At 42.3% G+C, this 25,324-nt stretch overlaps 1 long non-coding RNA gene across 1 annotated transcript; it reads right to left on the bottom strand.

Annotated features, from left to right (window-relative positions):
* Nucleotides 1-610: 610 nt before the first annotated feature.
* Nucleotides 611-25,324, bottom strand: LOC113607640 (uncharacterized). The gene is made up of 3 exons (XR_003428009.1): nt 25,161-25,324; nt 5,392-5,617; nt 611-658 (listed from the first exon to the last, which is right to left on the bottom strand). It is a non-coding gene; the product is annotated as an uncharacterized LOC113607640 (long non-coding RNA).

Here is a 25,324-nt window from a genome sequence, read left to right as displayed (position 1 = left end):
TTTTCAAAGAAAGCCAGTAATTCAGATTTTTACAGGAAAATAAAACTTATTTGTAAATGAGGACGACTGAAGAAAAAAAAAAATTAATGCTGATTTGACCAACACTAAAAGGACCTAATAAGACACATGTAGGTAGCATTCAGCCACATTTGACGGTCTCTGACATGGAAGAAGAGTACCACTCTCATAAAAATCCCATTTATTGCTCTGTCATGACACTTACCTTATCATACAATCATTATCTGTTTATTTGCCTGTTTCTTTCACTAGACCCTGAGCTCCCTGTTGAAGGGAGTATGTCTGCACCTGGCACTATGGTCTGACACACACCACGTGCTACAGAATCATCTATTAAATGATTTATTTTACTTTTTAAATTTTATTATTTTATTTTTGGCTCCGTTGGGTCTTTGTTGCTCCACGCGGGCTTTCTCTAGTTGCGGTGAGCGGGGGCTGCTCTTCGTCATGGTGCGCGGGCTTCTCATTGCGGTGGCTTCTCTTGTTGCAGAGCACGGGCTCTAAGCGCATGGGCTTCAGCAGTTGTGGCACATGGGCTTAGTTGCTCCGCCGCACGTGGAATCTTCCCGGACCAGGGCTCGAACCCATGTCCCCTGTATTGGCAGGCGGATTCTTAACCACTGAGCCACCAGGGAAGCCCCTATTAAATGATTTAAATTCAATGAATACTTATTAAAAACTTACAACTTCCCAGGCACTGAGATGAACCGAACAAATAATGCACATATTCTATGAATTAATCTTTCATTTTAAAAGCTTTCTTCTTTTCTTCTCAGTGAGACTTTAAAAATCTCTACGTTCTTTTTAAAATCACATCTATCAGTAGCAGAGAGTCAGGTGTTGGGATTTTATTCTGCAGAACATGGCCCTAGACCAAGAAATACATTAAAAATCACCCTTGAATTTTGGTGGAAATCTCCCGACATTCCTCAAGTTTCTTATTCATGTAATACATACATGGGACATAATGTCTTTCAACAGACATTAATTGAGGGCCTGATATATACCAGGTACTGTGTGAGCTTTGGGGGACCAGAAGACCAAATAAACATGGTCTCTCCCCTCAGTTAATCTCAGACTATAGAAATACAATCTTACCCTGACTTCGTCTAACTTGCTTTTTTGGTCCACAAATTCTTCCTTGCAGGAGAATCATTCTCCTGCAATATCCATTGCAATATCCAATATCCATTCCCCTCAGTCTCTTTTCCAAGGTGCAGTCCCACTGACTCCCAGGATGCCATAATATGCAATCTGGGGCCAACAATGTCCACAAGTTTACACTGGCCTGGCCTGTCTCAGGATGTGATGCCACTCTCATGGCTGCACCTATGAAGGCATCCTTCACACAACCACATCTTATTATGCCTACTGCACAACCAAGCAAGAATATCTTAACCTAAGATATTTGCAGATGTTGCTGGATGAGAAACCACACTGGTGCTTTCCAAATCTGCCTCCTCCTGCAAACCAACACCCATTCTGCATTAGCAACGATAATATCAGATATCATTGACTGACTCCTTGCTCAATACTAGATCTATTCTGAACACACTGCATACAGTATATAAAGTAGTCCTTACACATATACACACAGCCTCTAAGGTAGTCTTTACAGTTACCTGGAAAGAAGTTAGTTCAGGGAATCCAGGTTATGACGCCAACACTTGTTTGGAACTCATACTGTTTGTATAGGATACAAAATCATAATTCTCAACTACCTTGTAGGCCTCCTGACTCTGAGGACCTCAGATATGGATTTCTTACATACCCGACACAGGTCATGGGAACTAGCTCAGATTCTCTCTGCCTAACCTTCCCAAATCCATTAGTATTCACCCATGACCACGTCGGCACACTGGCCTGGGGCATTCGGCTAAGTGTCCTTCCCAGAATTCAAATAGGAAGAGGGGAAGAGGTAGTAGGACACCAGTGTCCTCTTTTCTCCCAATCCTTTACTTTTGGCTTCCCTCCTCAATCTGTCTTTCCCACCTTCTTCCAAGTGATAGAGCCACTAGGTCCCTCTGAGCAACCCCACAAGAATTTTCACCCTAGCTTTTGCCTTCTGATTCTTGCCTCCATTAACTAAGCTCCTCTTTCCCATGGTAAAAGAACTTTCTACCATTTCCTCTCTAGTAAGACATTCCCTTAAACCTTTTATTTGCTCCTCTCTGTACTGTGTCTTGGCTCTTGGTATGATTATGAAGTAGAGTGTAATTTAAATAACCATTTTCTCTGTCAACAGACCCTAGCTTTCAATGAAGACTCAAGAAAATCTGTTCTGAAACTCAAAACTGAGCACTGATCTCTTTGGTCTAAGTGTACCCTGAGCAAATTAATGTTTTAGGTCGATGAGTTGCCCTTTGGACATAATTTAAGGAGAATAAAATACATTGGCATAGTATATTTTAAAAACGATATCCCAGGGACAGTAACACTCATAATCAAAGGAAGTTGAAGTGACATTCATTATTTTCTGTCTCTAAGAAAAGCTTCAAAAGGAAGCAATCTTCAGACTGAATAAAATTTGTCACCTGCCCCCCATCTGCATCTGCCTTCCTGGATGCCAAGAGGTTGGGGGAGGTGAATATAGGGATCCTCTACCACTCCGCCTTCCTCTTCACTCTCCTCCCTAATTCACTTCTTTCTCTAGGTTGTACTTTTATCCAGGTGGTCTGAGTGCCATAATTCCTGCATCAGATCGAGAGTTAACATTTTTTAGCTACGAGTGATTGACAAAGCCTCTTGTTGTTTCTTTATGACTTACGTTAAGCTTATTAAATAACATTTAATCATTTCTGGGCAGTGTTGATGAATCAAACTCTTGGATAATGGGTGTCTGGAAATGTATCTACACTTTCTAACATTAACTTGTGTTTAAAAATAGCCAGTATAAGTGTTTTTGCTCTAAACTGCGTTTGTATGGAACTTTACAGTAAGGTATGTAACATGGAAAACAGCTCTATCTTTGAGAGGTGAAATCAAACAACTTACCTAAGGTGACTCAACTACTAAGTAGATTCAACCTGTCTTACTTTCCTTAGAATCTATGTTCCTAACCACTAGGATAGACTAGCTCCCTATAAATAGGACACTGGTTCATGCCTACAGTGCCATGCTATGAGGCAGCAGGATAGTTTGCTTCTGACCCAGAATTCTGACACAACAATACACCCTATGACTGCCCTCACAATGTCCTGTACCTAGGCTTTCTTAGTTGTTACTCTCCTTCAACACATCCTCTCCCATAAAGCCATTTGGAAATGATGACCTGGCAGAATTCTACATAGTCCAACATCCAGACCATGTACCAGCAGATAAGGCATGACCTGTTCCAAGGATGTGACAAGCAGGTAGAGTCTCCAGGTCAGAGCCTCATCTGGTATCAGCTTAGATCAGAAATCTCAGCAACAGGCTCCCTGGGACCTTTTTATGCCAACATTCATGGTACTCAATGATGTGTCTTCGAGGTGCGCATTTTGTGTGTTGATTTAATCCCGCCTTCATTTTATTTTCCCATTATAGTCATTTAATCTGCTGCTACTGCTATTACTACATTCTAAAAACTGCCTAAGTCCCTTCTTAAAATGAGGCAATAGGTAAATATTAACCAGACCAGCCTAGAATGCTCATAGAAAACTCTAGTTACTGTAAACCAAACGTTAGCATTAAGAATCAGCAACCCAGTTGTGTAATGTCCCTACCTTGGTGACTAAGTACCATTGACCCACCCTATAAAGACAAGACCCTTCCTCAGCCGGGAGCAGGGCAGGGCCCATAGGGACAAGGATGAAAGAGACTGAGCAGGACTCCTGGGGATGACAGGCAGAGCCTTCCAGGAGACTTAGATTGACTGCCCCATGGTTGAATCTGTCCTGCTTTCTATCGACATAGTCAACGCAGACAGCCTACCTCCTGAGAGCAGAGATTTCAAAACTCCCTCCTGTTTTCAGTATCTACAAATGGGCTCATTTCCAGTCCCTGGGAAGCAGCATGGAGCATTGGAAAGGCATGAGATTTGAAACCAAACCCAGTTATCCATCCTCACTGGCCAAGTGATCTTGGAAAGTTACTTAACTTCTTTAAGCTTGTGTTATTTCATATGTAAACTGAATCAGTATATCCTTGCAGGGTGGTCATAAAGAGCAAATGGAAGGAACCTGGTTCTGTGCAGCGGTTGGTTAACAGTATATGGACTATGTTCGAATATGTCCAGTCTTCCGTTGCCCCTTCTTCACAACCTGGCCCCAACTCTGCCTTGTAAGCCATGGACTGAACTATTTATTATTAACTGTAAGTCCATGGGTTCCATGTCTACCCAATTTCCATGTATAAAAAGACTAAAATTGGAAAATATATATCTTTATGACCACTTTGTGCCAGATTCACTGACTAGCTTAAATTTTTGATGCATTAAGAGGGGGTGAGGGCATTTCTGTGGTTTGGTGTTCCTTGAATGTGAGCCAGACCTTGAGCCAGAACCTCTAACTTCTGTTGAAGGACCTATCTACCTGCTGATACTTTCAATACACTCCCTTGTTTTATACTCACACCAACTCTGGGATGCTAATTTTATAAACTGAGGCATAAGGAAGTTAAGTATCTTGCATCAAGAAAGTGGTAGACCAGGAAGTCAAACCTAGATCTCACTGGACTGTGTACTTTCCCAAATGATGCAGTTCATTTGGCAATATGCTGCATGAAACTTCCTAATTTTAGACAGTATAGCAGGCCTCAGATGCATTCTGTTGTACTAAGCCATGCTAAAGGAGGAGCTGTTCCACAAATAAAATCAGAATCATCTGCATTTAAGGAACTCACTAAGTATGTCCCTTTTAGAATAAATGTTGAGAAAATCTACTGGCACCATCAAACATAAAGATGTGAAGACAGTCAGAGCTGCTGTGCTCTATTTCTTGAGAGACTCAGAAATGTAAATCTCACAGCAAAGGTGGTCTATGTAGAATTTGTTATTCTTTCTGTTGTGCATGCCAAAGTTAATTTCATATCACAAAAATATCCTAGATCAGTGTTACTAACAAGAATGGTTCTCAAAACTTAATTTGGTAGAAATAAACATGTTAAGAAATTGTTGTATATCTTATTAAGGAGGGGAATATATTAGGGTTATTGTGTTAAAATACAGCCGGCCCACCATCTCCACAGATGTGGTACCACAGAGTTGGAGGGCCAACTGTACTACCATCATTTTATATAAGGGACTTGAACATCCACAGACTTTGGAATCCTCGGCTGACAGTCCTGGAACCAATCCTCCATGGATACCAAGAAAGACTATACACTTTCCTGTGGTCATTGGAATGTAAAAGGAATGCTGACTTTACCATCAAAGTAAGGAAAAGATTCACTCACCTCTTCTTGTGCGATGTGCTTGGTCAGTGAGTTTGGTGAGGGCAAGAAGAGCAAGTAGGCAGGCTGTCACCAGAATCTAGAGATCAGGCAACTGTCTGAGTCTGTGGTTAAAGTTGGGAGTGGTGGCCCAGGATGGCAAAGGGATGGTAAGGCCAAGACCCATCCTGGGAGGTCACAGAGATGCCAGCGCCAAGCAAGATGGTTCAGAAGCCAGTAGCCAAGGTTCCTGGAGACAAAGCATGGGAGACAATCACCACGTGAGCCAGCAAATCTTCAGGCCAATATTTCTCAACCAGAGCATTGCTTATCCAAGGCATCTGAAGGTGCTCCCTCAAATATGACATTCTGAAAACTAGATTGTTCTAAGTATACTCTGCATACACTATGAATGACAGCACCTCCAACTACCTCTTATATCACTCTTCAATTTCATTTGTTCACCAAGTTCTACTAGATTTACCTACCAAGTATCTCTAGAATCCCTTCTCTTTCATTCTTTTCTTTTGCCGTGGTCCTTATGACAACTTGCCCTGATTACAGTTTCCTTAGGATGAGACTTCCTACTTCTGTTCCTATCTACCCTGTCCCTGTACCTCCAACTCTAATGGTATTGTTTCTCTGCTTAGAGACTTGGAGCACACAATCTACAATCCCTTGCTGTGTTGATGTTGCTACTGCTGCTGATGCTGTGAGATGCTATGTTCCTGGCACTGTCCCAAGCACCAGGGATACAAAGAATAGGGCAGATCCCCTTCCCCAAAAGAGCTCATCATATTTAGGCGAAAAATCTCCAGCTTCATCTCATGCTCTTCATTCCTATTCATGTCATATTCCTGCCACAGAACATCAATCAGTCCATGCTCTTTAATATCTTCTTGCTTCTGACTGTCACTCCTCTGTCCAGAAAACTCCTATTCATTCTTCAATACCCAACACATTTATTACCTTGTGCCTAAATTTTTTCTCAATTCCCAAAACATAATTTGTCCTATGTGTGTTCCCAGAGCATTTTGCATTTCTCCTTGTATAGCACTGACCCCATTAATTGTAAATATCTGCTTAAAAGTCTTTTTTTTTTCCACTAAACTTAATCAGTTTTTCAAGCACAAGAACCATATTCTGTTCACATTTGCCTTGCTCAGGAGCTGAGAGAGTACTGAAATGTATTGATATTAGGCATCAAAACATGGTTTTAAAAATTAGTTTGTTAATTAAATACATGAATGTAGACAAGGTTTGAGAAATCAGACTGAAATTTGACAAAAAATAACCACACAAGCATCATATTTCATTTATTGAAGATGGAATACCAGTGGAAACACCCAGAATGTTTGGCAGGTAAATGGGGGATTCTTCGTCTTAAGAATGCAACAATCATATTTTCAAATGACTGGAGAGGAATTTATCCACTGCATAAATAAATTATTTCCTCAAAGATATTCAAGTCATATTTCTAATTCTTATCAGCAAGATCATCTACTCCTGTCTCCAGAATTTCTTCATTGGCTTAGTGGTAAATTTATTTTATTAGATAATTTTTCTCTATCTAGTTAAAGGCACGTTTCAGGGAGGTAGGAAATGGTGCAAGCTCTCCTTCAGCTCCCGCACCATCCTACAAGCATCCCCCAGCAACAAGAGCTTGGATACCAGAGACTGAGAAAAAGTCGATAACTGACAGCAAGGAAAGAATTCGAGGCATTGATCATCTCAGACTTAGGAGTTGAGATAAAGCCACAGAATTCAACACCACATTAACTCTGCTTGTGCTGGAAGAGATAAATATTTTTAAATGGGCTCAGATTAGAAATATGGGAGCGATTTTAAGGCATTGTTTCTTGGCACTATTGACACTTTGGACCAGATAATTTTCTGTTGAGGGTGGTGGGGGGGGGGGGGGGGGGGGGGGCGGAGGGTGTTGTCCTGGGCACTGGAGGATGCTTAGCAGAATCTCGTGCCTCTACTCACTAGATGCCAGTAGCAACCCCCAGCTGTGGACAAGCAAAAATGTCTCCAGACATTGGCAAATGTCCCAAGGGGCTAAATGGACCCCTTGTTGAGAACCACTGCTCTAACCCATCACACACAAATAAAAATGCTTCTAGCTCCATTATAGAAATCTACCTTTTCAAATGATTTAACAATGGCAAAATGTGGAATAGTATCAAATTAATATTTAGGCAAATGATGTTGCTCCAAAGAGATTATCCTAAAGAGATCATCTGTAAGCCCCACCAAAGGAATGTGAAACAGACTTTGACATTACCTCAGCCAGAGATCTATTTTGGATGAGAAGTGGAGGCAGTTTGCCATGCGGTAAGCTTCTCCTTTCTTGATATTTCTGGAGGGCATGTGCTTGCTTGCTCTACAGCCAAATCAGAAGCATTCAACACAATGATTTCTGTTTTAAACAAAAAACGATACTCTAAGGAATGTTTTTCCTGACAAAGCAGGCTGTAAAAACCCTGCTGTTCAAATGAGAGAATCGATCTACCATGTCAGTGACTCAGCCCTCCTTCAATCCAGTTCACCTGAAATCAGCAAAACCAGACAAAAGGCCAAGTTAATGTTAATTCAATAGAAAAAGCATCTTTTTACAAGATAATCTTTTTATAACCTCCCCAGGCCTTCATTTCCTCACCTCTGAAATCAAGTAATAAGATCTGTCTAACAGATTTATGAAAATTGAGACATTACATACAAAGGCAGTAGCTGGCACATGACATGTATTCAAAAGTGTTTAAATACCAATTCGAATATATTTTCTCAGCCAGTTTCTCTGATAGCATATGAGAACTAAGACTAGAATTTATTTTCACCTCCTGTTGCCTACTGAACAACCAAAGGGTTAAGAAAAACTAAAAGAATTAGGACACTGATCATTTACTAATGTATGTAGTTACTTTTGTGTTTCAAGAAAACACAAAAGACATCAGACAAAAGTTTCATATAAAGTAACTTTCTAATCCTAACTTCTTAAAATTTAACAAGCATTGCTCTCTAAGTAAGTGGTTGGCCTTTTTTTCCTACTGATATTTCATTCCAAAAATCATTTGGCTACAGGATGTGTGTTGTTGTAAAGAATGGCAATTTTAAATATTCAAAATCACAGTATTCCCTTTCACCAAATATTAACACTTATCAAATGTATGAAATATAAATCAAAACCAAATCTAGTAAGGAATATCTATATGTGTATAACTGAATCATTTTGCTGTACAGTGGAAATTAACACAATGTTGTAAATCAACTATGCTTCAATTTTAAAATAAATTGAAAAAACCAAGCCTAGGAGAACCAGCTCAATGCATCAAATAAAAGAGAGCATCAAATAAAAGTAATCATTATAAATGGCTACTTCTTCAGGCTGCACCAGACACCAAGCCAAGCCCTCTACATAAATTTTTGATGTTCTACGATGTGTCATATTGTGATCTTATCCCCCATGGCAATTTTTATTATTCCCATGTTACAGATGAGGAAACCGAAGCTGAAAGTATCTGAGTGACTTGCCCAAGGTCATGCCCCTTAATGGAGCCAGGATTGAAACCCAGGCACTCTAGCTGGGCTTCTATCCATCAGGAATTACGCTTCAGTACAAATGGGTAATGGATATGAAGAGAGTGTGGGTTTCTCTTGCCGCCAAGTTACCATGGAAGCAATGACTTAAACCAGTCCTATTAAAACATATGCCCACATGAAGATCATGCTGATTTCCGTGCCTCACAAATTAGTCTCAGGCTGTTCCCAGGTAATGAAAATACAAATCATGAAAACTGGCTTCCCCATTCATAAGCCCATCTTTCCCATAGATAAGTCACCTAGCAGAAAAATCAAGACAGAGCCCTCATAAAACAACTATACTCCAATAATAATTAATTTTAAAAAAAGAATATCAATGAAAAAAAAAGAGTCCTCTTTCTAAAATATTCTTCTCCACCAGAGACTTCTAAGTAAGTCTATCTCTTGAGTAGATTTTGGAAAATCCATGGACACTTTATCAATATATGCAGATATTTTGCATGCATCAGAGCCCAGAATTTTTAGAACAAAAAATTTAAGAAGCGCTGTGCTAAACCAAAAGAAGTACATGGATCAGAAGCCTATTAAGAAACTTTTAGTGCTGAGATCTAATAGGATCTGATTTTAAGATGGCATAATATCTATAGCCAACTCCTAAAGTAGTAGCAACAACCAATAAATATCAATATGTCATATTCATGAGTGGTCAAACCCAAGGGACTCATGTGCCTCAAATTTGAAGATTCAATCCAGACTTCTGGACTTCCCTGGTGGCGCAGCGGTTAAGAATCCGCCTGCTAACACAGGGGACACGGGTGGAAGATCCCACATGCTGCAGCTCAACTAAGCCCATGTGCCACAACTACTGAGCCCGAACCCCATGCGCCTAGAGCCCGTGCTCCGCAGCAAGACAAGCCACAGTAATGAGAAGCCTGCACACCACAACGAAACTAGAGAAAACCTGCATGCAGCAACAAAGACCCAACGCAGCCAAAAATAAATTTATTTAATAAAAATGAAATCCAGACTTTTGTCAAAGCACCTACTAGACAACTAGCAGGCGCCATGATGGGCACAAAACGTTCAAACACAAATTAAAATTTCTGCCTTCATAGCTTATTATGGAAGATTTTTTGAAAATAAGTATCAATGGCAAAATAACACTGAATGGTTAATGTTACTATAAAGGTACGTGAAACATTATAAGGGATCAGAACAGGGTAGAATGATTAACTCTTTTTGTCAGGAAAACATGAAGAGTTACAGAAAAGAAATGGTGTTTGAGCAGAGTCTTGCAGGTGAAGAGGAGGTTGTCATACAACAGAGTTAGTTGACAGTACAGTGGTCATGTCTGAGAGGCGACAAACTGTCCTACATTCCTAGAAATGTACAGAAAGGAGAGGCCAGGGACAGGGTTTGGTATGTGGGCTGAGGTAAAGATGCAATAACCCAATTCAAATAATTTTGGCAATACTCTACCGATGATAATGAGAAGCTTTGGAGAATATACCTGGAAATGAAGATGATCTATCTGTGTGAGAATGAGTACTCCGAATGCAGAGGATGTACTTTAATTGGAGACAGGAGAATCTGGGGACAGAATGATCAATTAGGATGCCCTGTTACCATAATTCAGGAGAGAGATGAGCCTCAGGGCACATCAGATAAACAATTGGCGGTGCTGGGAGTTGCAGGAAGAAGGAGATCAGGGAGAAAAGGGGTACCCCACAAGGGTAACTGGATGCTAACTGACCCAATGAGAAGTGCCAGAAATAGCTCCCTACTTCAGAAGTATACATGGCCCTTATGGTATATCTTGCTTAAAATGGGTATGCACCTATATTAATTCCAAGAAAAGACTTAGGTGTAACATATCGGAGAAAAGCTCTAAGACTCAGGAACATGGACGATCCACCAGGCACCATGCTGGACACTGCACACATTGTCTCAAAGACTGTATGTCAGGAGCTCACCTATATCCTGACCCACTGGTGGGCCAGACATCTACCTCTTCATGGATCCGCCTTAGCAATCCACCCAGAATGGCTCATTTCTCTCCATTTCTCTTGCCAGCAACAAAATGAATCACTTTTTCTTTTGACATCAGCCCTACAGATCAATTCAATGAATTAAAACGGGCCCTGCTGGACCAGACACAAGCCAAGGGTATCAGATCTTCTTTCCTCCCACTCACTCTCATGGCTCAAAACTACTCCAGGGTATCTGGAGAGAACAGCTCAGGCTCCCCCTGCGCAGCACCACGTGGGCTTGAACAAGGCCAGACCACCACCCTTAGGGACAGCTGAGATGCTCCTGAAATGTCAGAAGCAGCCCTGCCAGCCTCCCAGCCTCCGCCATGTTCTGTGTGATGGGTATTGATTTCAGACACTGTTTCAGAGCAAAATTGAAAGCGTGTGCCTTTGCAGCTTGTCAAGAACTCGGGCCTGACTTTCACAAGGGACTTTGCACCAGCAGCCTTGTGCCTGGTGCCTGGGAAAGTGGAGCCAGGCCCTCCGAGGCCTGTTTCCTCACTCTCTGAGATTCAATCAATGACTCACCAGTCAACATTTGCATTCTTTTAACAAGTGTACATAAAGTCCTCCAACTAGGAGAAAAGGGAGGGGAAAACAGAAGACCTTCAGTCATTGGTGTGGACAAAATTCCAGCAGAATAAAACATGTCAACATGCTCAGGTGCCTCTATCTTTGGTACTTTTGGGGGTCTGTTGTTCCTTTGAGCAAGTCCGTATTTTATTCAACAGACATTTATTACACGTTATAGTAGATTTTGGGGTGGGGAGAAGGAAATCAATAAGGAAGTCCCTGCCTCAAAGAAACCTGTAATCTAGGAAGGAAATGGATATGGATACAAATGCTACAAGGAAGGAAATCAAAGGGGGTGAGGAAATAAGAAATCGGAGATGGATCTGAGCTGCATTGATGGTGGGGTAAGTAAGGATTTTCAGCCTTGTCCCAGATGGATTATTAAAAACGAGAGAACATTAGGATCAAAAGTGAAACTGTTGTCTGCTCTTTAGTTGCTGGTGAAATGTCAATATCAATAAAAGCCTTGAATGTGACCTCCACATCAGATAGATCATCTAGCTGAATATACTCCCCACATTTTACTTATTTTTTTACTTGTCAATCATGTATTCATTCAACAGATATTGATTAAGCACAGTGTAACTAATAAAAACAATAAACATGTTCATGATTAGTTGTACACACATAAAACTTCTGTAAACAGTTATAAAGCATGACCTAAACTTAAGTTGAAATGTTAAAAATCTGTAACAAAAGGCATTAATTTTTCTGTCATCCTGAAGCATTTGACCATGACTATGTACTCGGCACATGGCACGTGCTCAAAAATGTTTGTCCTGTGAGAAGAGGGACACCTAATTTCCTTAGGTAGCTAAGAGCATCATTCCCGGTTTCTCCTCACAATTTAAATCCAGATGACACTAGAGTGGTCACATTAATCTGAGTTTCAAGTTTTCGAATCCTACACTTTGACTATAAAGTACGGTTTTGCAAACCATCTTTTTATAAAAAGCTGCAGAATGTTGAGAATAAATTAACCTAGGAACGTGGGCCCTGAGCAATGAAACCGTCTGATATTGAAAGTAACCTTGAGGTTTCTCTCTTCAACCTCAGAGAACCACAGGAAGAGAAAGCAAAAATAATGGTGGAAATAAAGTAAGATAGGTGTTTAAAATGGCCTAAAATGCTATCTATTTTTAATGATCTCGGATGCTAGAAACCCAAGGAAGGAAAGTCAAATTTGAAAATAACCAGTGAGCCTTTACTTGGTATTCAATACCATATTTCACAAAGTTTCTAAACTTCCCTGTATCATCTTTTGCAGTGTATCATAAGGGGGCATTAGCGTCCCCAATGCTTAGGAATTAAACAGGAACAGAGAGAAGAAATGCATAGGGGCAGGCTTGTAATAAAAGATCACCAAACGTAAGCTAAACGAAGCCAGAGGTCAACCTACATAATTGCAGGAGAATCTCAGACCACTTGTTCATACAACTATTTCATTCAATCAACAAAACTTTACTTAACCCCTAATATTGCCAGGTACTGAGCTGGGTGGCTTGTCACCCAGAAGCTTGTCATCCAGTAGATCACACTAGAAATGTCTATTGATCTAAAATTATGAATAAACCATCTCATCTTTTTTCATAAGTTAAAAGTGCGTCGTCATTCTATGTTCTATTTCTCTCTCATTCATTCATTCAGCCAGTCAGTTGCTTATCTGACAAAGATTTAAGCATTTAATCTGTACCAGATATTTTCCTAGGTTCAAGGGATACCCAAATTAATAGAATACAGTACCTGCCCATATAAAGAGGCAAGGATTTCTAGTAATTCTGGTTAAATGTGATAGGCACAATAATTACTACATAAACAAAATGCTATAAAAGGTACCAGCAAGAGGTGGGGAGAGTGAAGAGGGATTTTTAAAGTTTTAAGGAAAAAAGGGAGGTGGCATTTGATTTGGGTTCCCCAATATGTGTAGGAGCTTTCCAGGCAAAGGCGATGGAGGAAGGGCATTCCTGATTGAGAGCAGGACATGCAAAGAGGCAGAGGAACAAGAGTGTGTGGACAGTAAGGCCAGGAGAGCTGGACAGCCACAAGCTTGGGGCTGACGACTCCACACTGCAGAGTCAGGCACAAGCAGGAAGATCTTGGGGGCTCGGCAAGGAATTTGGACTTAATTCCGTCACGACCAGGGGGTGCTTTCAGATACCTACATCCTAACTTCATCAAGCAAGGCTTAGAAAATTTAAACCCAAGAGCAAGTCTATCAACACACAAAGAGCTATTTCGTTTTGCTTAGAGAATAAAACACGACGGTCCTCCTGGCTGGGCTAAATTTTGAGTGGATATTGAAATGTTTAGCCTATAGAGAAAGGGGAGATCACTATTAGGCCATATTTAAGGTTCGTTGGTCATTCCTCCATGCCTTTATTCAACTGCTTCACATCAGCCCCTGTAGGATGCCAAGCACTGTATTAGACCCTTTGACTCTAATTAATAATGAAAATAGTGAATTTCCTGGCTGTCTAGCGGTTAGGACCCAGCACTTTCACTACCAGGGCCTGGGTTCGATCCCTGGTGAGGGAACCAATATCCTGCAAGCTGCGTAGCGTGGCCAAAAAATAAATTAATAAATTAATAATAATAATGAAAATAGACATATAAGGGTTTAATAGTGGAGTTGGCCAAACAATATAAGTGCAGGGCATCAGAGAAAGCCCATATCAGGGACCCTTGACCTGGCCTGGGGTGGAGGGGTCCATACCTTAGAATTGAAATGTCATAGAGAATTGCCCTGTGGTATTTCACCGGGAAAGCCCACTGGATGATGTCCAAGCAAACCTAATAGTTGACATTCCACCAGCAGGTCCCGTCCCCTGGAGTTGCTGCGCCTCCCTTGAATGTGCTTTTCTGTCTGAATACACATGGACAGGAAGGAAAGCAAATCCTTCTGCAGGTGACAGAACTAATTCCCAGGTCTCCATCTTCTCTGTCAGTCTAGAGTGAACCCCTGAATCTTGTTCATAAAACTAGGATGAAAAAGGAAAACAAATGCATTTCATTGAAAAGAAATCGCAAGGCTGTGACTGACTCCATCACTTCTGTCAGCAGATGGGAAATTAAAGTGCAACGCCTGCATAGAATTACCCACCATGTCTTGAATACAAAATTACTGATTTAACAGGTGACACATTCCACACACAAACATTGTAATAATATAAAAGGAGAGTTGGACAATAGATTCCATAAATAGAAGAGATGCGTAGTAAAGAGTTTTTTGCTATTTTATTTTATGCATTGTGATGACATACACACTACAAATTTATAAGCACTTCGAAAATAGGATTTACATATTGGATTTCTTTTCATCTGATCACAAAATCTCTGCCACTTTCAGATTCCCCCCTTCGCAGCTTCCCGAAGACCCGGAAGGAACATCGGACTAGGAGTCAAGAAAAGCAGGTTTCTCAGGCTCTGTCACAAACTACTTTTTGTAGGCAAAGTTGTTTAATCCCTGTTCAATGTCCTCATCTATACCGCGTGAACAGTGGCACCTACCGCAGTGAACTCCCAGCCTGCTTGGAAAAACCCTGGATTTAGAGTTAAGAGGTTAAAGTTGGAGTCTGGTCTGACTGGTAAATTACTTTGGGGAAATCACATACAGTCACCAAGTTAATTCACCTGCAAAGGGGCCCTAATTCCACCTGCCTTATACATTTGTCCTGAATCAAGTAAGCCAAAGTGTTTTACAAACCATAACCACTTATGGTAGCATAAGGTATTATTAATTAGAATCAAACAAGTTCACAAAGAAGATAGATCTTATAACTCTAGTGCTTTGAGGAACACACAGTACGTGTGACATTGAATTTCTTATGCAGTCAACCATGCTGTGTGCATTTTCCACAATCAAACTTTAAGCTTTAGGACATTTTAGGGTTACCTCCTTTTGTCATGGGCTGGGAAAAGACTGGGAGGGGGGGTCCCAAGTGGCAGGAATCCCCGGGCAGCCCAGGTTGCTGTGCTCTGGGATTATCCTAGGGAGAACGAATAACGCTAAGTCAGTGACTGAGGAGTGATGACCTGATGCTACTCCCAAACTGGGGAAAATTGGGATGAAAGAATGAGGAGCTCCTTTCTGCCCCAAACTTCTAAGGTTTAATAGTAAAAGGGGCCTCCTGTACATCTCCACTTAGCTATGATCAAACCAGTTCAATGCTCAGACCAAGATTTGTTCAACAAGAACCAGGTGGAACTCTTCTAGGCTAATGACACGAGATTGAACTTCGGAGTGGCTTTTGAAAGTCTCAGGTCCTAAATCCAAGTTCATCTACTTCACCACCTCCCTCAATCTGTCAGACATTCTAGAAGCACTCAGCCTTCTCCAAGCTGGCCCACTGTTGCTCAGCACAGTTGGCTAAACAGAGAGAGGGAATATGCCGTCCAAATATCCCCAAGTGTCCACAGCACGCCGGTTGTCTTGACCGGGAGCGGTAGAAATAGCACTGGCACCTTCCCGCTTTGGCTTTGGAGTGTGTGCCGGTGTCCGCTGCACCCCGTGCCAAACCAGAGCACAGGGACACGGGCGTGAATTTTGCAGCCTAAATTCCCCAGGGTAAATTTTATAGCTGTGCTATAGTAGTTACTTTTTTTTTAAAGGTCAAGATTCACATGTTTATTATGACTTGTGTTTCTTGGCCTAATCCAGAAGGGGGAAGAAAAAAAAGAAAGAACGAACTTGACACAAATAGATTAATACTTTGCAAGTGAAATCTACAGCTCATTTTGAGCCCTGTCCTCTGAAGACCTTGCTTTATTTTATTGAAAAGGGCAAGAAAGAGTGACATTTCTGTTCAGCTCAGGGAGCCCAACGAGCCAAAGACCAAGTCCCAGAGAGGAACATCTGGTTGGCAAACACAAAGGAACGTAACACCTGCAAACTGGCCGTGTTGTGTTTACTCTGGGACTGGTTGTCCATTACCCTCTGAAAATACGTTTCAGGGCTGGAAATGGACTGTTTGTGCCAAGAAAGTCTGGGGTGATAACGCAGCCTGTTCACCTTGGAATTCTCCCCGTCCCAGCATGGGCGGGCCCTGGTGAGCCAAGAGAGATTTGTAGTATTTTTCCACCTAGCGCCTCTTTGCAGAAACCTCTACAAGTTTGGAGCTGGAGACCAGAGAAGGGGCGTCGGGGACTGAGAGCGTGGAGAATGACTGCTGGGCTTCAGGTTGTGGTTATGCTATTATTTATGCCTCTGTGATGACTTTCTGGCAAGGCTTTGCATGTCGTAGCCTCTGGACAGAGTTGTGCATATCAAAAACAACACCAAAACAAACGGTTTTAACACCCACACTTACAGGAAACTTTACCCCAGGGGCTCCAAGTGCTTCTAACAGAACAAGAAGGCCTGCTGTGTGCAGCTCTGTCCTTGGCAGCCGTGGTTGTCAGCCCTGAGCACAATTTATTGTGTCTTCTTTGAATCACTTTTGGTCTAGAATGAAGCATCCGCCGAAGAGACCTCACTCAGAGCAGCTAATGGTGCCCACGGCAGGAGAGTTCCCACCAAAAGGCAAAGTCCCCTCACTGCTGGGAGCCCCAAAACCCAGCAGAGGCACCCCCTGTTACCATCCTGAGTCAAAATTGCAGCCTGGGTCTGATGGGTACAGTAAACGCCATTGGCTTGGGGACAGTTTGAAGCCTAGAATGAAGAGACATCAGAAGACGTGTGTGGAAGAACAGCAGAACTCACATTTATATGCGTCTCATCGTAAGCCCCCCCTAGACAATTAGCTCTTTGCATGCCTTTTCTCATATAATTCCAGAAAATGATTCTATTCTTATTTCATAAGCTAGGGAAAGAAGGCTTAGAAAATTTAAGCAGTTCTCCCAGGGTCATGTTATTCAGTCAATTGGAAGCACTGGGGTTTCAACCCAGGCCTACCTGGCCTTTCTTCCACTGTCTCACGTGGCCTGCAGAAGGTTGACATGCATTGATAGTCCTTTTGCCTCCACATGTATTCCAGAAAGACCCAGTGCGGTTGCTGGGATGTTTGTCTGCTTCTAATGTCTGAACCTGGGATGTTTGTCTGCTTCTAATGTCTCCATTCCTTCCCTCAAGCTTCCTTGTCTCAATCTGAGAACAGGAGGAAGATTAAGGGATAGTGGAAGTCCAGGCTTGTTTCACACAGAATTGTAGTGCATGATGACATATGTTTGCTGTATTGTTTAAGGATGTTTGATTCGACTCTGTAAACTAAGAAAAACAGACCAATGAGGATAGAGGAAATTAAGAGATGTAAGTGGCTGGTGAGACACATTAAACATAGATAACGTAAGTTGAGCACGAGTACTGGTGGTAGTTGGGAAAGACGAAATATTCAGAGTTACATTAAGACACTAAGGTACTCAGAATTCACCAGGCCTAAAGTTGGCCATTCATTGGGAACACCTATTTTGGCTCTACCAATTTTCTGCCTACAGCACACAGGTAAAAGCCAGAAGGCCAACTGGCAAGCTACAGCTGTGACCAAGAAAACTTGTCTGTCTGTCTCGTAAAAGCAAGTCTGTGTTTGCCTCAAGCCCCTTCCAGACCCCCTTGTTCATTATGAATTCTGGTCCACCTCATAACCCCAGCAGGGAAGGCTGGTGTGTCAGAGAAACAAAGAGAGAGTGAGAGATAGAAGAAGCAACAGAGACAGAGACAGAGAGAGACTATAGGCATTGCCTAATACAGGATTCAAGGAGTATGGTCCTTTAACCCTGTTTGTAGCCAGCTTTGGTGTGTCAATCATCCGTCTCTTCCCCCTTGCTTCTCACTGTGTGTTTATTAAACCACATGGTTCAAACATCTTAATCTGGCACTTGAGTCTTTATGTTCCTGACCACTGTGGTAGGTGACATGGTAATACACTTCGAGGGTACCATTGCCTCAAGGTGATTTCCCACTTAACACATGACCTCCAAGAGTCAACTTATCTTTAGCATTTTGTAGTTCTTAATCTTCAAAACATAGGAAATCCTGGTGGAATGATTCAATGGCAAAGAAAAGCAAGTAAACCCAGGAAGATTAATGTGATTTTTTTTTAAAAAGACAATACTTATGAATTACTTCCTGAATGTAATCATAGCATTGGAATTTGTATTCATTTATCTAAAAATCCATTCTGTGTTCTTTGGACTCAGCCTGTCAGTAGGCACTCTTGCTGAAAGTCCTTTCTCCCTTGTGGAAGCTATGTGAATATTATACTGACTTTGTAAGGTTCTCACAACAGATGTGAGTCTTCCTATTTTACAAATGAATAAACTGTGCTCAAGCTGGTAGAGAGAATTGCTTAAGGCTAGATTGCTACCAAAAAATGAGTACAGACCTAGAATCCTAAATAAATATTCTATTATACCACATATACATTGAAACGTATATAGATTCCTGTCCACATGTGAATTGAAAGATAGGGAAGAAACAGAAATAAGGTGGATGGTAATGAATGACTTAATATTTTTATTTTACATATATGGTATATACAGTACCCTTAGTTGAAGGCCTGTTGTGTACCCAGTAATATTATATGCGTCTTATCCACACTATCTCTTTTCCTTGAAGTGCTAGGCGATGTTATCATTCTCATTTCATAATTAATGAAAGGGAGATTTAGAGATATTCTTTCTATAACATGCCTAATCACAAGTAGAAAACCAAGATTTCCGACGTAGGTCAGCTGACCCTAAGTCTTGCTTTCTGAGATGCAATAATTATAATGACCATCATTGCCAATTGAGAATCCATAAACTTCTTGAGTATTTTCTATGTGCTGGGCAGTGTTAAGCTTGAACCATCTCCATTTTCCTCAGAGAGTGTCATTAACAAAACGTCTCTTTCCCAAAAGAACGGAAAGTTTACGTGTTAAACTATAAATGCAGGGCTTTAGACTTTAAAATATGCAATGGAGAATGCTCAAAAGACCCTATCAAGATGGGGCTTGTCTTTAATCTTTGACGTTGCCTTCTAATCACTTCCAAAAGGAGGATAAAAAGAGGAGACTATAAACCCAGTGGTCAGGACTTGTCTTGGGAGAATTAATTGGGGAAAAGGGTACGAATGATCAAGAGGACCAAACACAACCTGTGCACCTTATTTGCATTCAGATCCTAACAAACTAAACATAAAAAGACATTGAATAGGGACTGGGTATTAAATAACATTAACAAAGTATCTGGATTGTGTTTTGTAAGGTATGATAATGTTCCTGTGAATATATAATAATATTTAATAAAATACCCTTATTTTTGTAAGGCATATATCCATTCTACTTTTATGTGTGTTCCAATTTTTTTGTAATAAAAGGAAAATAATTTGTTGGTGGCTGAGGGGTTTAGAGAGGAGGGGGTGGGAGAAGAGAGAGCAGAATGAAATGATCTGGAGGGAAAATGTTGGGGGCACCTAGAAAGGCAGTGAAAAGGATGAAAACAAGAAATAAACTCCCTGAGGTGAAGGGGCTTAGCTTGGAGTGGAGTCAGGGAATGGGAATGGGGTAAGTAAAGCTTCAGCCCTGTGGATCACAGAAGCAGCGATACTAACCAAAAAAATAAAGAGGACGAATTAGAGCCCAAATAAGAATGAGTCAAGGAATGGAAGGCTAATTGAACATCTAGCATGCAAGTCACTGTGTGTGCATGTGATATTGTGATTTATAAGAAATATATATTTGGTCTTCGTCCCCATTTCTGGCACCAAGCTCCTAAAACCCTTGGAATTTATGTTCATGAGGTGACTTTTAAAAAGATGTTAGGTAGCCTAAGGATGGGATCTGGTTGCCAGGGGAAACTTAGAGGATTGGAACTTTCAGCCTCACCCCCCAACTTGGGGTTGGAAGAGGAGCTGGAGATTGAGGTCAATCACTAACGGCCAATGACTTAATCAACCAAGCTTTGTAATGAAGGTATCGCTAAACCCCAAAAGGATGGACTTCTTAGAGCCTCTGGGTTGGTAAACACACTGGGGTGCCTGGGAGAACGGTGCTCTCAGAAAGAACACGGAAGCTCCAGGCCCCTTCTCCATACCTTGTCTTATGCATCTCTTCCATCTGGTTGTTCCTGAGTTATATCCTTTTACAATAAACTGGTAATCTAGGAAGTAAGATGCTTCTCTGAGTTCTGTGAGATGCCCTACTAAATTAATCAAACCCAAGGAAGAGGTCATGGAAACCTCCAACGTATAGCTGGTTGGTCAGAAGCCCAGATGATAACCTAGGTTTGCAGTTGGCATCTGACGTGGGGGGCAGTCTTTTACAACTGAGCCCTTAGTCTGTGGGATCTGATGTTATCTCTGAGTAGATAGTGTCAGAATTGAGTTGAATCGTAGGACACCCAGCCGGTGTCAGAGAATTGCTTGGTGGTATGGGAAAAAAAAAAAAAAAACAGACATCCTCATGCATCACCTCACTATACTTCTTCATCATGGACCCGAATGACAGATGAGAACACTGAGGTGCAGGGAGCTGAAGACCTTTGCCTGAGGTTCCATGAGTCACAGAGCGTTGTTGATGGGTAAGGAGGAGAGTGGAGAAGCCTACTGGGCAAGGATCCAATGGAACTTCCATGAAAGCAACACCAAGTTTTTGCATCAATCTTCATTTGAAAATAGCGTTCTGTAGCTTAAAAAGACACAAAAATCCCAAACTGAGAGAACTAAAGCTGAATGTATTAGCTTGAAAAACTTAACCCAAACATATTAATATAAACATAAAGGACAGTCACAGATGAGAATGCCCAAAAGGTGACTTTCAAATTGTCTCAACTTGTGTCAGATTCAACCTCACTGCAATTATCCCAAAGATTTCACCCACAACTGCATGCGGTTTGCACCCAGAAATTCCCTCACACTGTAGTAGTTTGGGTATGAACTTGAAATTGCTCGGGGAGGGGTGGTGGTTGGGGAAGAGGCAAGAAGAAGGGGGCAAAAAGAGAAAAGGTAACTTAATTGGGCAAAGCTGAGGCCCTGCAGTGAGTTCTTTGAAGAAGATGCGAAACCAAACTGCTGCTGCACTAGAACAGCCATCGTATGCAAAATGGCCTTTTAATGGGGGGCAGGGGGTACTTCCCAGCTTTGTCTTCTCCACGAGGGAAATGATTCATACACATTTCTTGAGCCAGATGCAGAGCTCTGCACTGAGGCTCCTCCTTTAAGTTTTCAGTGAATGTGATTAGCATCCCATCTGCTACAAAGCTACAAAGTTCCCAGAAACTGTGCAATTAAATAATAATAATAAGGTTGGGTTCATGTTTGGCTGAACCCTTTGCTCACTGTGTGGCCTTGGGCCAGTCAGATGACCTGCTTGTGTCCTGATAGTCAAACCAGCTGGAAAATTGAGTCAGAGACAACGGCCTCCCTGCAAAACAGATGCTACAGCTGAGTTGCACACTTCTTTTTTTTAGTAAATAAATTGAGGGTCAAGGAAAGGAGGGATTGGTGAGTTGTTTGGAATATTCAGGAGCAGCTCCAAGCCGAGGAACAGATTAGAACCTCCTTCCAGAATGATCACCAGGTCTCCTATGGTCCACCTGGTCTCCCACCTCCGCAAACACTGTTGGATCACAGGTGGCCTCTCTTTAGACAACTCAACCCTTGACACAAAGGTCCTCAGGGATCCTATCTGTTAAAATATCACCTCATTGAAGCTGTCCTGGTGCCTAGTGAAAATTGCAAGCCGCCTTCCCCCGGCACTCCCTGTTTTCCTCCCATGTTTATTTTGGCCAGCACCTTCCTTGTTACCTAGCATCTAATGTGATGACTTATTTATGTTTTCTACCCCCGACTAGAACGTAAGCTCCTCCAGGGAAGCGACTTCAGTCCATTTCATTCACTGCTGTGTACCCAGTGCCAGAGACAGTCCCAATAATTCGCCCATTTTCTCTGGGCTGGAAAGCTGGGAAGATTGTCACAGTTAAGGGAAGCTGCTAGTATGCTTATTAAACAGTTGGTCTAGTCAATCTTTAAGGAAGTAGAGTGCATCCCATCCGATGTTCTCAGTGTGCTGGGGTGAGATTACAGGACAAATGCTCCTGACATCATAGTAACAGATTCACCGGAGGTGCGATTGTTCCTACCCCCGGTTTCTGGGACCAGAAACTGCACTCTTAACAGCTTTGTTCCTGCCTCCCTGCCTCCAGGCTCACCATGCTCCAACCCACCTCCAACCTCCTACCAGCAGGATCCAAGTCCGACCCTATGGTTCCCAGCATGATAAACTCCAGACCATGTTAGGGTCTTCTTGATCTGTGCTCCATCCACCTATCCTGCCCACCCTCCCACCTCCATCATACCTTACCTGCCGACCACACTTTCCCCACCTCTACCCCTTGCAGTTTGCTGGACGCACCATGCTCTCCATGTCTTCAAACATTTTCTCTGCTCTTCTCTGCCTGAAACTCCTTTCTCAACTGGCTGACAACTACTGGCTTACCCCATTGTGCTCCAACACCAGCTCCTGCCTGAATCCTTCCCTGTTGATTGCTCCCCACCCCACCCCCCCCCCCCCCCCCCCCCCCCCCCCCCCGCAGAGGTCCCTCTCGCATCTTAGGAGAACCACTGTGATACTGTGCTACACTTCATTATGACCACTTGGATGTTTCTCTTCCCTACGAAACGGCTGTGGTCTCAGGACAAAAATAGAGTCTTATTTATCTCCATGCCTAGCTCAGGGCTGGGCATATGTGCTGGCACTCTGCAACTAGCAAATGAACAAAAAATAAAATCAGGTGTTTTTTTTCTCAGGTTTAACAGTTCCCTGGTTTCCTTCACCTTTATAGATCATTTTAATATTTCAAATAGGTAATGAAAACCTGATCAAATGCTGAAAAAGAGCTCTTGTGTCAGAGGTTCCATCCTGTATGACAGTCTGTAATTCCCAGACAGTTGATTAGGAGTGTTAAAAGATAAAGCAGGGGGCTTCCCTGGTGGCGCAGTGGTTGGGAGTCCGCCTGCCGATGCAGGGGACATGGGTTCATGCCCCGGTCCGGGAAGATCCCACATGCCGCGGAGCTGGTGGGCCCGTGAGCCATGGCCGCTGAGCCTGCGCGTCCGGAGCCTGTGCTCCACAATGCGAGAGGCCACAACAGTGAGAGGCCCGCGTACCAGAAAAAAAAAAAAAAAAAAAAAAAAGATAAACCAGGGCAACTAAAAAGTTTGAGTTTGTTTGAGCAAAATGGATTCCAGTTGGGCAACACCAAACCGGAAGTGGTTAGGAGCAGTCCCGGGACAGAAGCTAGAGAAAAGGCTCAGAGAGAGAAAGTACGGAAACAAAGAAAGGAAGTGATTTGATTGGCTATAGCTTGAATCCTAGCCGGCTGCTTGTGATCGATTGTCCTTAGTGTTTGATCTGTTTGATCTTGTAAACTTGAGGCGTTTACGGGCTTAGATTTGGGCTTGCTTACGTAGGCTGCCATGGGATTAGAGACGCCTCAGTCTAATCGTTCCTGTGCCAACTACAAATTGGCACTTGCCATCTGCTTCTACAAGGACTAAGCACGAACTGCTGCAGCCGCTGACCTTCAACACCCCCTGAAAGGACTTCAAGATGCAGAGCAGGAATGAGGCCCTCTGTGCTCCGGGAAAAACTGGCAGAACAGGGCCTTAGATAGTTAGATATTTTCAGAAGATTTTATGAGCCCAAGTCTTGCATCACCTCATATCTAGAAAAGCACTGAAATCATTAACAGTGACATCTGCTCCTCGTGACTCGCAGCAAGCCTTTGCCAAAATATGTGCTCAACTGCAGGTACACCCCCTTCACTGAAATCATGTATAACACCGACCAGCCTCCCTACCTCTTTGGAGCAGCTTCTAGGGCTATCTGAGATGCTGTCTCCCGGGCTATAATCCTCATTTTGCCCCTAATAAAACTTAACTTACAACTCTCACGTTGTGCATTTTTTTTAGTTGACACTTGTTTAATTAATTTAACAGAGGTCTGAATTTCTTTAGCTTAAAGGACTAAATCAAGCAGATGCTTACAACCAAGGTGTATTGCTGGAAAGCCCAAGTGTATAGGCAGAAGAGGAGGGCAGGCAAAGGTGGATAGTGGAAGAGAGAGAAGGAAACTGACCGAGTACAACAGCCCAGGGGAAATCAAGGGCCTGAGTTGGATGTGACTCAGCCTCTCCCAGCTTCTTTACAAAGTTCCTGACGGCTATTGGGCCTCTTGGTGGCTTCTGAAGATTTTCCCAGCAACCCCCAGAAGAATAAAAATAGACCCTGTCTGAGAGCAGGAGAAACCTGAGAGAAGTTGCATAATTATCTTCCACCTGCATTGAGAATTGGCCCCTCTGGGCTCTCACAGAACACGATGCAATGCTGAGCCATGAACTTTTCTTGAATCTTTCAAATATCTACAAGATTCTCAAAGACTCTATTTTCACACCTCAGAGTATACATATTGCAACAAAATTTTAAGAGCTGGTTTTTGTTTCCAGACAAATAGATGCTGAGGGGAAATATACTTTCAAAAATTAATTTTTTTCAAGGTGGGTGGCAAGAACAATCTAAAAACAAAATTTGCCTTTTAAATTGAAACATGCCAAAAAAGAACTTGCTTTTCCGCCAGTCTTGGGGCTCACTCATTTCCTTCTCACTGCCAGGGAAGAATCAATCATAGAAACACAGACATTGCTATTCAAAGCCCATCCTTTTCTTTTAGAACTTACTTTTGACAGGAGACCATGCAGTTTTCTGACTGGGGGAAGCTGACAGTGGCAGAAAGTGGATTCAGAAGAGCACTAGTTGGGCTTCCCTGGTGGCGCAGTGGTTGAGAGTCCGCCTGCCGATGCAGGGGACACGGGTTCGTGCCCCGGTGCGGGAAGATCCCACG

The sequence above is a fragment of the Aethalodelphis obliquidens genome, unplaced genomic scaffold (assembly GCF_003676395.1).
Source record: "Aethalodelphis obliquidens isolate GAN/ISIS:26980383/991018 unplaced genomic scaffold, ASM367639v1 scaffold49, whole genome shotgun sequence".
Taxonomy (NCBI): Eukaryota; Metazoa; Chordata; class Mammalia; order Artiodactyla; family Delphinidae; genus Aethalodelphis; species Aethalodelphis obliquidens.
This window is presented reverse-complemented; position numbering and strand designations above follow the sequence as displayed.